The sequence below is a fragment of the Styela clava genome, chromosome 5, assembly GCF_964204865.1.
Source record: "Styela clava chromosome 5, kaStyClav1.hap1.2, whole genome shotgun sequence".
In the NCBI taxonomy this organism is placed as follows: Eukaryota; Metazoa; Chordata; class Ascidiacea; order Stolidobranchia; family Styelidae; genus Styela; species Styela clava.
In genome coordinates, this window is record NC_135254.1 from 17,558,432 (window position 1) to 17,573,624 (window position 15,193).

At 32.3% G+C, this 15,193-nt stretch overlaps 1 long non-coding RNA gene across 1 annotated transcript; it reads left to right on the forward strand.

The window, feature by feature from the left end:
- The first annotated feature begins 487 nt into the window (after nucleotides 1–487).
- LOC144422723 (uncharacterized) lies at nucleotides 488–13,703 on the forward strand. The gene is made up of 4 exons (XR_013475345.1): nucleotides 488–628; nucleotides 2,522–2,631; nucleotides 7,549–7,663; nucleotides 13,329–13,703. It is a non-coding gene; the product is annotated as an uncharacterized LOC144422723 (long non-coding RNA).
- Nucleotides 13,704–15,193: the final 1,490 nt, after the last annotated feature.

Below are 15,193 nucleotides of genomic sequence, written 5' to 3' on the forward strand. Positions count from 1 at the left end.
ATCTGCAAATAATATAGAATGGACGTACATGAATATCAGTACAAGTTGTCGTCCTCGTATCTTTAGGATAAGCATAGCTTATCACAAGAGCGTGGACAATTTTTTTGGGGGGCGTAAAGGTAATTAGAAACAGAAATATTTGTTAAATTTTATCTTTTCCGCCTAATTTTTGATATTCACATTTCTAAATAGCCGTATTTTCAACGTGCTTTTGAATGAATATAAATATAATTTATATTATGTGTTGCAATATTATAAACTGAAGGATCATTCCAAAGTAATGTTAGTAAATAAGGGGGAAATCTCAATAATTTGTCAATGAACTGAAAATTAATATTTTTATTTTATGTATCCAAAGTATTAGCATAGCTTCTCTGTGCTCCTGTCAAATTACATTTTCCGTAACTTATAAATCTAAAAATTAATAATGACTTAATTCGAACAACTATATTTATTCAAATCAACATTATACAAAATTTACTTGCAGTTCATTATCTCGCATAAAGTTCAGCTTTCTGAACTTGAAAGCGGAAAAGACAGTTTATCATTATACATCAAAAGACATGCGGAGTTATTTGTCCGATTATGCATCACTGAGAGAGGTGGATGAATCGAGTCTAAAGAGCAAGTATGTTTTTAAAATCTTCTGAATCTTTCTAATTTACATTAATCACAAACAAGTTAGAATATTATATTATAAAAATCGGTGAAGAAATAAATGATAAAGAGGTGAATCCGCAACCCAATTTCTTGATTGCGGCATTATAAAATATTAAAATTAAAATATAAAACGGAAGATATCACCATAAGTTTTGTTTTAGCAGTCTCGCAGCAGATTGAAAACGCTTTTTAGACATTGTAAATCACAAAATTTGATGTTATGTTAGGATTTCTTTAAAATATATGCCATAATAGTAACTGAAATCGAAACACAGTAAATTGTTCACGCGATGTACCTTTTGTCTATTTTGAAACTAACTACCTATGGAGCCGCATACGACGTTTTCTCGGTATGTGACGATATATAAAATAATTAATGCAAAATATATCGATTGATTTTTTTTCGCAATAATTTAAATTACAATCGTTCGTATTTTGTCTATATCTTGGGATATTTCAAACGGTGAAACCTTAAAAAGAATCAAAGTGACAAGGCCTGCGGCGGGGCGGATTCAGTGTTGTTACACTTGGTTTCATTGTTCTTCATTTCAAGTCCGCTGATTGACGCGGTAATTTTGAGTTTTCATGATTTTATATTGTCGTAAGACGTAAGTCGTCGCAACTGCAGGTTTCATTGAACACAAATAAACCAATAAATACCGCATTTTAAATATTGCCGCATCCAGGGGTGCAGCCAGGATTTTCCAATGGGGGTTACGTTGTAGCCCGTCTCTCTTTGCCTGATGGTGTTGGTGAATATTTTACAAGTCGTATTTTAAAAGTCGACTATTATCCCGTAGTCGGCGGGTATCCGCATTTGGAAATAAAACATCAAAAATTCGGGAAAATTAATTTCAAAGAGAACTAAAACTCGCAGATGTCAGTAGTGTCATAATGGTTTATATGTACAAAAATACGTTCGCATGTAGCGCCGATCAAATGCATGAAATGTGAAACTATTACTTGGAATTTATTGTTATGAAGTTGAAGTTTTATTTCCATTCAATGATTATTTACTTGCGCCGTGATCACTGGCGGGCAAAATCGTATTTTTTAATCGAGTTAATCGAATATTTTTAACGGGCACCGAATAATCAGTATTGTCATTTTGAACGACATCAATTGGGATGTCGGCCGCCGGAACCATCGCCGTGACAATACTTTTTTTTCGGATTTTACTTGAACATTGTGGTTTTTTTTATTTCATAATTTTGTCGTAATCGAAGGCCTCAGTGAATTGTTTGTCACCGCGATCGTTTTGGCGGCCGACAATCCAATTGATGTTGTTAGACTAATATTTAAAGCACTTTTTTATTTACTAGTAAATATTAATTATCACGGCGGATATCGTAGTTTTTATATTTCGGACATGATTGTGAGTTCACAATCACGTACAACAGGTGCATTCACAACACAAATTAATTTTATTATGATTTCTATCTTATGTGTAGGATTTCTATCACATTTGTAAATTACGGTCCCAATTTTAGGCGAACAATACCATCATTATTGACCCCGGGGTGCCATATTTTTAAAGCGGATAGTTTGACATTTCTATACGTTTAATTTTAGATCGTGTCGGTGTTACTTTTGTGTTAAATAATAATTAAAGAACTTCGTAAATTGGTAATCACTACAATACTCACTGTTGAATGTTCACGTAACTCAACTTTGTTGAAACACTTTTTTGAATTGATACTAACCCATGAATAAATCGGCAATAATGGCATTTCACGTGGTTAAAATAATATTGTTTATGTATTTTTAATATAAGCTTACCTTTGCTTTACCTCTGTTAATAAGCATTTTTTGATATTTGTAACTCCAAAACTTGATCATGAAACTATATATTTATTTTCAGTTTTCTAAGTCACTGCTTGAAAGAGTCATTGCATCAAACGGACATTGTTATTAGTCTGGTGCCTCACGGAGTGAGATGGAAGCCTATATAGTGTAAAGAGTAAAGAGCAAGTATGAAATCTTATAAATCTTTCAATTCATATTTTGTCAGGTATAAACTGATATATCATGTCAAATCCCGCTAATCAGGAAGAACTGCAAATATTTGAAATATCCTCACAAGATGTCCATAATATTCCGCCCAATTTTATTTATATAATTTCGTAAAGTCATATAATGCAATGGTTTCCACCCGCTAGTTCACGGAAGGTGTGCAGTTTTTAGCTGGTATGCAATAAATGTTCCTGCTTTGTTAGTTTCGTATGCACAATTCCCGAAAAGACGCGGGTTATGTTTCTTTTCGGCGTTCTCCCATCGTTTGACAAGTATCGAAGTATGCGGCAGTCCTCCAGCAATCGGGTTATATTACTGGTAATGGGGCAATTGCGGCTGCATTAATACAATTAGTTGGGCCTCATTTTAGAGTATTTATTGTATTCGTACTTTATGGGTTTATTTCGTTGCCATAGCGTTTTGTTAGTTTTTCAATAGTCTAGAAGAGTAGTTTTTAACCAGGGTTCAATCGACTTTTTGTTTTTTGTTGGAGTAACAGGGGTTCAACGAGCTTCCTTTAAATTAAAGCAGTTTTCTATTATGGGAATTTCTATCCCAGCGTCTACTAATTATGCAAATTTAACTACAATTCATCTCAGATATTTAAACTTACACTTTCAACAACTTATAAATTAGCGTTGCTGTTTGTATAGCGTAGCGTTGTAAGTTTTAGTGAACCCGTCATCTCCACGGATGTCGCGAGCTTTGGTGTTTGTGCTCATATGATAGTGCCCTTTGATGCTTTCTGCTTATGACTTTGAAACATCTTCGATTGCTATGGCAAACCAAGAATTTTCCACCTGAATCCTTTCATTTTCTATAACCTTGCACGAAATTGTGCTTCCCCTTTATAAAGTCTTAATTGGGCACCTAATTTCAACCATCTGGTACAATGGGGTTTGGCGGGAGCTTTTAGGATAGCGCAGGAGTTCGACAGGCTTGGAATGGTTAGGGTTTAGAATTTGGAAAATCTACGGTGTATTATTTTATTTGATGTTGCCATATCGCTAGAGCAGACAGGTACGAATAGATTTGTTTGAATATATATCCAATTCATATCTAATTTATCAAATTACATTTTCGGTCATTCATAAACCCAAAACTTGACATAGTTCATATAGTTCACATAATGTCATAGTTCGAAAAATTATCGGTACATTCAAATTTTAACCCCCAAGCCGAAATTAGATCGAAATAATTAAATATTTTTCTGAAATCAATCAATTTTTGTAAAATTTACCATCTTCGAATACCACATTGTGCCACCGCAAGTTTTTGTTGAATTAAGTTTTTGGACACGTCAGTGTACATAACGATCGTTTCAATATTATGTTGTTGTTCTTGTTAGTATTTTTCTCTTTCGTCATGTTGAAATCGCTTTTCTTTTCGAATACTGAACAATTGCTTTGGAATTTTCAGTGGTTAAAGATTGATTTTTTTGCCAGAAGGCTATTACTTTTACTTATTTCAATAATTTCTGTGGACCTCAAAGATTCGCGTTTTTTATGTGTCGGAATAAAAAATAGCGACACCTTGTGACGTGTCCAAATATTTGAGCACAGCTCTCTTGTTTATATTAGTCCTCGATTAAATAGAATATTCAAATATTTCCCCGCTAGATCGGAAAAGTTCGGAATAATTCAATATTTTTGAAAAAACTTATAGTGCAATATACCAATTATCTAAGTATATTACCACAGTTGTGAATGTTTCTTTGAAAAATGAGAGATTTGATTTGAAATTAATGCTTCCATTGAATTGAATTTAAATCCGTCTTTAACAAATTAGTGGTTGTCCGGCTTGGGTTAGGTTTCGGGTTAGGGGAAATTGAAAAATTTGAAATCTGCATTCAGGGGTGTTTTTTGAAATAAGTGCTTTCGTTGAATTAAATTTAAATCTGTTGTTAACTTAAATGCCCAACCCAGATTTGTATTTGGTAAATTTTTATTCAAATACAAAAAATTCTGATAAATAATAATTTATTTCTAAGTCATTGTCGTGTGAATGTCTTAGTCGTACAAAAATACATTTGTGAATGCTAAATGATGTGAATTGTATTTTACTTTGAGTTAAACAGTAAAGATGCAAAGTAAGAATGTTAAACTAAATAGTGGGGTAATGGAAGAAAATGTATTAACAAAAAAGCGCTGGATGTTTCCACGAATTTAAGAAAGAAATGAAATGGTCACTTCTAATTCTCCGATGAAGCGTAATAAATTGGTAGATTCGAAAACACGCAACATGAGGACTTTTTATCAAATTTTCAGAATTTTCTGATTTTGTCGCAACGACACTGATCAGTTTGTTCTTCATTAGGGATTGCGAATACTTTAGAATAGTTATGTTTTATTAGCTGAATTGTTATTTATCCGACGCTGATACTGAATATTCATAGTTTCTAATATGTGTGTTGAAATGGTTTATTTTTGAACGAAAAATTAAAATGTTTTAAGCAAGCTGACAAGCTAAAAAAATCTTAGTTACACTGTACGCATGTCAGGTCATATTTATTAATTCCTCGCTCAATCGTATGTTTTTCTTTTTTAGCTGATCCTCTGCTAATAAGTGCTAATACAATACAATGCAGCAATAATCGCGAAAGTCGTTCAGGTTCATTCTTGAACCGTTTTTCCAGAGTTTCTAACATTTCAAATTTTTCATTTGTCAAGGCTAGTTTTTTATTTCACATTTTGTTTTGTCTCTGTACAAAATATTTCATATAGTTTATATTTGTTATCAAATTGCTGTGTTTGATTATTGCTCGATCTGTTTATCCTCGGTTTGTGCGCTCGATATTCCAACGGTTGTTGTTCTGACTCCTTTTCAGAAGGTGCAGTCTGGTTGTCGGGTATTCAATGTAGTAAAAAAAAAAGATTTCCTGTGATTGGTTGCTAAATCTGTTCTAGGCTGCACTGTTGTATATTTTACGCTTACACTGGATATTCATATTTTCCAGCGCATAGAAAACAGTCCCAAACAGGCTGGCAAGGCAGAAAATATTCAATTTACATTGCACACATGCCGAGTCATATTATTTAAGCCTTCGCTTAATCGTTTGTTCTTCTATTTTAGGACATTTATAAACTCGTTTTTCCCTCTCAACTTGCTTCTAATTTTGAAGATGGAGAGTGTTAGAATATTTTAGGATAAAACACGTCCAATCAACTGTTAACTGAAGGCGCTTGTTGGATGTAATTGTGACAAAATTATACAAGTTTGAGCTTTTAAAAAAAATAAAAATGCGAATTCTACTGATGGCTTTCATGTAGGTACATATTAAAACTCTTATTTTTAGTGCGATTGCTTTAATTAAAATCATATTTTAAAATATGTTAACGTGACTATAAATATTATAGAAAACGAATCTCTCAAATCAAATAAACCCTCTTTGGGTTTAGTACAAAATATAGAACGCCGTTAACATTATAAAGAGGAAAATATGGGATACCTGTAAAGAAGAAAAATGTCCGTCCATTTTATATTTCTACGAACATTTTCTGCAGTTCTTTGCGTTTCATACTTTTTCATTTCTTTTTGTTGTCAAGACTTTATGATATTTTTTTACAGTTTTTTGCTCTTGGTTTAAAAAAGACCATAATATTATAGTGTGAATTTTTACACGCATTTTCTACTTGAGTCTCTCGCTTATCGTTTGTTCTCCTTTTCCCCCCTAATAATAGGTCATCTATAAACTTGTTTTGATATCACGATGCCATGAAAATATAATGTCATTTGAACTTACGGGTTATGTTCTGATATTCGCGTTTTTTTACTGTAACTTGGTTCTAATTTTATTGCTCGATTCAAATTAGAAGGATTTTAATTCGAATCACGTCCAAATATTAACTGAGGACAGCTAAACTAACCCAATATGATATGTTCATTTTGCAATATTATTTTTTGCCTTGAATAGTAATTTTTTAACAAATGTTCATATAACTATCGTGTATTATTTACTTGTTTTATTTTATCATTAATTGCGGTAAATTGACTTTTCATTTATTTCAATTTCGGTTTGGAATGATTAAAATGAGTGTTTTACCTTCTGCTTGAAACAAACATCAGTGTCGTTATACAGTCAGTGCTTGTCAAAACTAATTTAAAAAGCTTTCGGTAAAAGAATCGGGTATCGGTAATATCGGCAATTTTTTTGGTATCGGCATTCGTATCGATATCGGCTAAATGTAGACTGATATTTTCAAGATAATTAATTTTTATTCTATTCCAGAATGTTTTAAAAAGTAGGTTGAAATACTGACATGAAAATTATTTTTTGCTTGGAGTGATCGTGTTCGCGGTATTAGCCTCGTTTGGTAGGAGCAATGTTGTTTCCCAACCGCGCGAATAGAAACGGGTATATGATTATGACATGATTTTAGCCATTTATCACCTCAACTAATTTGGCTATTTTTGCAGCCAAATTTTTATATTGACATTTTTAATATTGCACGGGAATTATGAAGAAATATATTGAATGGGAATTTTTCGATGTGCAAAATACAAAATACGACGTTATAATGGCTTAAATTCTGTGCACGCAACTCAGTATGTATCAGTTAGATAGAATGAGTGAACATTTATTTATTTTACCACCCACAGTAGCCAAACCCGAATAGCCAAAGACATAGTTCGAACAACTATATCTCTTCTCTGTATTTCTGTCTTGTGAATTAAATAACTTGATAATATCTTAGGTCAACGAAATTTAGTTCCACCTAAAGTAAGATGGACTCGGTATGCACATAATATGGCATTAAATTGATATTTTTATGTATTTTTATTATAAGATTACCTTTGCTTTACGTCTGTCAAACAGCATTTTCTTGGGATTTATGATTCCAAAACTTGATAATGAAACCATATATTTATTTTCAGTTTTCTAAAACACTGCTTGAAAAAGTCATTGCATCAAACGGAATCGACAGTGTTAATAGTATGGTGCATCACAGAGTTAGATGGAAGCCTATTTAGTCTAGAGAGTAAAGGGCAAGTATGTAATCTTATAAATCTTTCAATTCATATTTTGTCCGGTATAAACTAATATATGATGTTAAATCCCGCTAGTCATGAAGAGCTGCAAATATGTGAATTATTCTTACAAGATGTCCAAAATATTTCGCTCATTTTTTTTTATAATTTCGTAGAGTCATGTAATGCAATGGTTTCCACCCTCTAGTTCACGGGCGAATGTGCAGTTTTTAGCTGGTATGCGATAAATTTTGCTAATTGGTTAATTTCGTATACATAATTCCCGGAAAGACGCGGGTTATGTTCCCTTTTGGGCGTTCTTCCATCGTTTGACAAGTATCGACGTATGCGCCAGTCGCCAACAATGGGGTTATAATACAGGCAATGAGGGCATTTGCAGCTGCATTAATACAATTGGTCGGGCCTCATTTCATAGTATTTATTGTAATCGTACTTCATGGGTTTATTTTGTTGCCAAAGCGTTTTGTCAGTTTTTCAATAGTCTAGAACAGTAGTTTTTAATTAACCAGGGTTAAATCGAATTTTTGGTGTTTGTTGGTGTTGTTCCAGGGATTCGACGAGGTTCCTTTAAATTAAAACAGTTTTATATTATGGGACTTTTCTATCACATTGTCTATTAATTACGCAAATTGACCTACAGTTCATCTCAGATATTCAAAGTTACACTTTCAACAACTAATAAATTAGCGTTGCTGTTTGTATAGCGTTGCACAGTTGTAAGTTTTAGTGAACCCGTCTCTCCACGGATGTCGCGCGCTCTAGTGTTTCTGTTTATATGATAGTGCCCTTAGATGCTTTCTGATTATGACTTTGAAACTTATCTTGGGTTGTTATGGCAAGCCAAGGATTTTCAACCTGAATCTTTTAATTTTCTATGACCTTGCACGAAATTATGCTTCCCCTTTATAAAGTCGGGAATTGGGCTCCCAATTACAACCATTTAGTACAATGGGGCTTGGCGGGAGCTTTCAGGATAGCGCAGGAGTTCGACAGGCTTGGAATGGTTTGGGTTTAGAATTTGGAAAATCTACGGAGTGTTGTTTTATTTGATGTTGCCTTTTCGCTAGAACAGACAGGTACAAATAGATTTGTTGAAATATGTATCCAATTCATATCTAATTTATCAAATTACATTTTCTGTCATTCATAAACTCAAAACTTGACATAGTTCATATAGTTCACATAATGTCATAGTTCGAAAAATTATTGGTACATTCAAATTTTAACCCCCAAGCCGAAATTAGATCAAAATAATTAAATATTTTTCTGAAATCAATCAATTTTTGTAAAATTTATCATTTTCGAATACCACATTGTCACACCACAACTTTTTGTTGAATTAAGTTATTTATTCAATCCTCGATTTGATGGAATATTGAAATTTTCCCCCGCTGGGTCGGAAAAGTTCGAAATAATTCAATATTTAAAAAAAAACGTATAGTGCAAGTGTGCAATATACTAATTATTTAGGTATATTACCACAGTTGTAAATGTTTCTTTGAAAAATGAGAGATTTGATTTGAAAAAAATGCCTCCATTGAATTGAACTTAAAACTTAAAGCTTTAAAATAACAAATTAGTAGTTGCCCAGCTTGGGTTAGGTTTCGGGTTGGAATAATTAAAAAAATTGAAATCTGCATTCGGTGGTGTTTTTTGAAATTAATGCTTTCGTTGAATTGAATTGAATTCTGTTGTTAACTTGAATGCCCAACCCAGATTTGTCTTTGGTAAATTTTTATTTAAATACAAAAAATTCTAATAAATAATAATAATTTATTTCTAAGTCATTGTCGCGTTAATGTCTTAGCCGTACAAAAATACATTTGTGAATGCTAAATAATGTTTATTGTAAGAGTAAAACAATAAAGATGCAAAGTAAGAATGTTAAGCTAACTAGTGGGGAAATGAAAGAAAACGTATCAACAAAAAAGCGTTGGACGTTTCCACAAATTTAAGAAAGAAATGAAATGGTCACTTCTAATTCTCTGATGAAGCGTAATAAATTGGTAGATTTGAAAGCACGCAACATGAGGACTTTTAGGAGGTAAATTTTCAGAATTTTCTGATTTTGCCGCAACGAACTTGATCAGTTTGTTTTTCATTAGAGATTGCGAGTACTTTTGCAGAGCAATGCTGTATTATATAATGATATTTTGCGAAAATCTTGATCTATGTAATGAAGAGAGGTAAATGAACTGCAAAATTCTTGTTTCTAACACCCTTTTTTACACAAAATTCCTCAAACTATATCTCCGCCATAACAAAAACGCTTGATCAGATGTTTGAAAGCTGCACAGCAACAGATTCATAAAAAAACGCAAGTTACTTTTCGGATTTTGTCTCCCTTATATTCTTCATTAGACACGACTTAGTTTTGGTGGTAAAAAATGTAAATCAAACAGCAGGGTTGTACAAATTATAATACAGTAAGACCAGAATGAAATAACTGGGTGAAAAGTAATTACTTAGTATCTCACGAGCCAACATTGAGTTTCTCGTGGAATTTGATCGTATTTTCAACCCTAAATATTAACTTTTTAATATGCTTGTAGGAAGTAAAATGATATTTTCTGTTGTTTGCTGTCTAGTTCAGTTTTATTAGCTGAATTGTTATTTATCCGACGCTGACACTCAATATTCATAGTTTCTAACATGTGTATTGAAATGGTTTATTTTTGAACGAAAAGTTAACAAGTTAAGTTGTTTTAAGCAAGCTGACAAGCTATAAAAATCTTAGTTACACTGCACGCATGCCAGGTCATATTTATTGATCTCTCCTCGCTTAATCGTATGTTTTTCTTTTTAGCTCATCCTCTGCTAATAGGTGGTCATTTTGTACACGAAACTGGAAGTAATGAAATACAATAATATGCAGCAATAATCGCGAAAGTCGTTCGGGTTCATTCGCGGGCCGTTTTTCCGGAGTTTCTAACATTTCAAATTTTTCATTTTGTCAAGGCTAGTTTTTTCTTTTACATTTTGTTTTGTCGCTGTGCAAAATATTTCATACAGTTTTTGATTGTGATTAAATTGATGTGTTTGATTATTGCTCGATCTGTTTATAATCGGTTTGTGCGCTTGATATTCCAACGGTTGTTGTTCCGACTCCTTTTCAGAAGGTGCACTCTGGCTGTCGGGTATCCAATGTAGTAAAAAAAATGATTTCTTGTGATTGGTTGTTAAATCTGTAGTAGGCTGCACTGTGGTATACTTGACGCTTACATAGAATATTCATATTTTCCAGCGCATAGAAAACAGTCCCAAAAAGGCTGGCAAGGCAGAAAATATCCCATTTACATTGCACACATGCCGAGTCATATTATTTAAGCCTTTGCTTAATCGTTTGTTCTTCTATTTTAGCTGATTCTCTGCTAATAAGTGGGCATTTATAAACTCATTTTACTACTTTAACTTGCTTCTAATTTTAATGTTTGAGAGTGTTAGAATATTTTAGGATAAAACACGTCCAGCTAACTGTTAACTGAAGGCGCGTGTTGGATGTAATTGTGACAAAATCATATCAGTCTGAGCTTTAAAAAAAATAAAAATGCGGATTCTACTGGCTTTCATGTAGGTACATCCTGAAACTCCTATTTGTAGTGCGATTGTTTTAAAATCAAATTCTAAAATATGTTAACGTGACTATAAATATTAAAGAAAACAAATCTACCAAATCAAATAAACCCTCTTTTAGTTTAGTACAAAATATAAAACGCCGTTAACAATAAAAAGAGGAAAATATGGAATACCTGTGAAGAAGAAAAATGTCTGTCCATTACATACTTCTACGAACATTTGTTTCTGTAGTTCTTTGCGTTTCATACTTTTTCATTTTTCTTGTTGTCAATACTTTATGATAGTTTTTGATTTTACAGTTTTTTGCTCTTGGTTTAAAAAAGAACTTAATATTATAGTGTGAATTTAAAAAGTAGGTTGAAATACTGATATAAAAATTATTTTTTGCTTGGAGTGATCGTGTTCGCGGTATTAGCCTCGTTAGATAGGAGCAATGCTGTTTCCCAACCGCGCGAATAGAAACGGGAATATGATTATGAACTGATTTTAGCCATTTATCAGCCCAACTAGCTCAACTAATTTGGCTATCTTTGCAACCTATTTTTTATATTGACAATTTTAACATTACATGGAAATTATGAAGAAGTATATCGAATGTGAATTTTTCGATGTGCAAAATACAAAATACGACGTTGGCATGGCATAAAATTCTGCGCACACAACTCGATTTATCAGTTGGATAGATTGAGTGAACATTCATTATTTTTACCACCTACAGTAGCCAAACCCGATGAGTTTTCTAACCGAACACCGATATAATTAACATCAGTGTACAATGTATTTAAATCTAAAAACGTAGCGGGATCCAAAACATTAATTTCTTTTTATCTGAAATATGGCTTTTTCAAATTTGAAAAATTGTGTGGCATGAATAAAGCTTGCAAACTGTTACTTTAACTTGTTTGGACTGAACACCTAAGATAATAATTACATAGCATGTAAATGTCGGCAATTTCTGCTTTAAAATATCAATATCGTCGTTTTATCGTTGTTGTCGGATTGGTATCGGCGACAAAAGGTATCGGTACATCTCTTAGTTGGAATCTCTAGTATAATGTAATGGACGAATGTATTGTTTAAAATAGATATACACTTCATGCGTTATTGTATCAAATAATATGTTGTAAAACAATGTACTCTTTTACTGCAAACCTCGTAAGATATCAAATACCATCTTTTTTAAGCCATCTCAAGCATGTAATAGTATGTTACACATACTACTACTAAGATTTATTTCCTCAGCAACAGACAAAGTTTAATTGTTTTCTTCCGTATATATATTTGACCCGGGGTTATTTCAAAAGTTATCGGGCGTTGTACTTTCAGTGAATGACCGCTCATAGACCTCTCTCTTTAAGGCAATTCATCTTCTGTTCGTGGGGAGAAAAGAAGCATGTTGACTTCAACAAAATCTTGTATCGGTTTTGTCTCCTCATATTCTTGTTTGTTTATAATTATTTCGGATCATTGCAGGTCGGCTATTTAAAAGTTAATTCGCATTGGAAGTTTGTCGTTCAAGTAGTGTTAATTTAATTGCTGTAATAATCGGATTGTTTGCTTGTTTTATATTTTGGTTAAATGATAGGGTTTATTCAAATTGCATAAATTAATGTTGCTATTGTTTGCATCTTTTGGAATTGTTGTAGACATACTTAGGTTGGTCGTAAACTTTAGCAAGCCAATACATTATGACCGAGTATGACAGATGTCCCAATATATTGGCTTATGTGAAAAGTAGGGTTAATTGTTTTGGCTTCTACATTATGCGTTTCTACCTCTACAATAATCATTTTTATCAGCACACTATTTGACGTTTTCCATCACATATTATTCGTTTCTCGTACTTTGGTTCATGTAGACTGGATATTTCATTGCCAGTAACAGACTTCAATCCTATTCAAAGATGTGTAGTTATTAATATCGAGAAAACTGGCAGGTTATAAGTCTTAAGGGAGTTGATGTCGCGCAGCGTCACCGCCCAACACGTTATAAGCGTCTTGTAGAGCCTCATCATACGTAATAAGTTGCTCATAATTTACTTCCTCTACTATAAAAGTGAAAAAGAAATAAATTTATATATATTTTTACAGGATTCTTCAATTATGAAACTTGACGAATCTCTCTGTTTCTCAAAAGAAAATACAACTCAATTATTTGAATAAGAAGAAGAGTTTTATTAAACATAACTGAGATGTGCTAGCAAACAAATGCATCGAGTCCACAAACAAGACTTTGATATAGAAAAATAGACTGATGTTTGAGACTGTATTTCATTGCCATACGTACTTTAAGCTCGTATGTATGTGCACTGATTACTAATATGTGATCGCAAACAAATGCATTGGGCAGCACATACACATGTCTTTTATATCAAATAAGACTGTTGTTTAAAACTATACCAAAATGTCATACACACTGTAAAAGAATTATATGTGGAAGTTCAACATGGTCGACCCGTGAGGAACTAACTATTTATGTAATTTGAATAATTGCAAACGGATTTTTGATTGTATATTTAATAATGAATTGAATCATAGCTCAGAAAAACAAATACAATTGTTATTTGTATTCTAACACCCTGCAATGCAATCTTGTGTTTGATGTCCTGTTATGATAAGTTTAAAATGATTCTTTCGTTTTACGTTATTTTTATATTTTTATTACTGGTATTGTATATTACTGATTTATTAATTATATTGTCGTTTATTACTGATATTGTATATTTTTTAATAAGCTTTTTTTGTAATATGCTGTTTCTATATTTAGCTATCTTATTTGTCATTTTCATTATTTTATATTGTATTTTTGGAGATATTTTCAACAGGTAAACAAGATATCGTGACAATGACAAAGGAAGAAAAGTATTAACAGGGCTTGCCATCTATAGTGTTAATTTTGATTTTAGTCGGTATAATATTTTTCTGAAGATATTAATACTGATACAATATTGCACGAAGAATGATGTCTATTGCTGGTATTGAATATTTATTAATAAAGCTTTTTTAGTAATATGCTGTATCCATATTCTCCTATTTTTGTTTGTCATAATCAATAATTTCTCTTCTATTTTTAAGATATTTTCAACAGGAACCAGGATATCGTGACACCAACAAAAGAAGAAAAGTATTAACAAGTCTTACCATGGCTTTTTTGTTTTTAATATTTTATTTGGTACAGATAGATTTAGACCCATTCCCGCCATTAGGAATAATAGGGTTTTTATTAGGCTGAGATACTTTTAATGTTATTCTAGCTTTTCAGGCACAGAACTATGAAGGGACTGGGAAAATTAGGAAAAGACGGATGCAAGGAAAATCTACAAATTACATGTAAATAATTTTACAAATTTTATTAGGTTTAGATATTGTTAATATTATCTTAGCTTCTCAGGCTCAAAATTTTGAAGGCACTGGAGAAACTGAAAAAAGACGGAATCAGAGACAAATTTGAAATTCCGGTAAGTATGTTACAAGTGTTTCATAAGTCAGGCTTTCTCCTATCTAGTGTTCATTTTGATTTTAGTTCGATATAATACATTTTTGATTATATTAATACTGATACAGTAATGCACGAAGTACTATGTTTATTGCTGATATTGAATATTTAATATTATTTAATATAGCTTTTTTCGTAATATGCTGTATCCATATTTTTCTATCTGTGTTCGTCATAATCATTAATTTCTCTTCTATTTTTAAGATATTTTCAACAGGAACCAGGATATCGTGACACCGACAAAAGAAGAAAAGTATTAACAGGGTTGCCATGGCTTTTTTGTTTTTAATATTTTATTTGGTATAGATAGATTTAGACCCATTCCCGCCATTAGGAATAATAGGGTTTTTGTTAGGCTTGGCTATTTTAAATGATATTCTAGATTCTCAGGCAAAGAATTATGAAGGCAATAAGGAAATTAGGAAAAGACTGATACAAGGAAACAATGAAGAAAATAGGA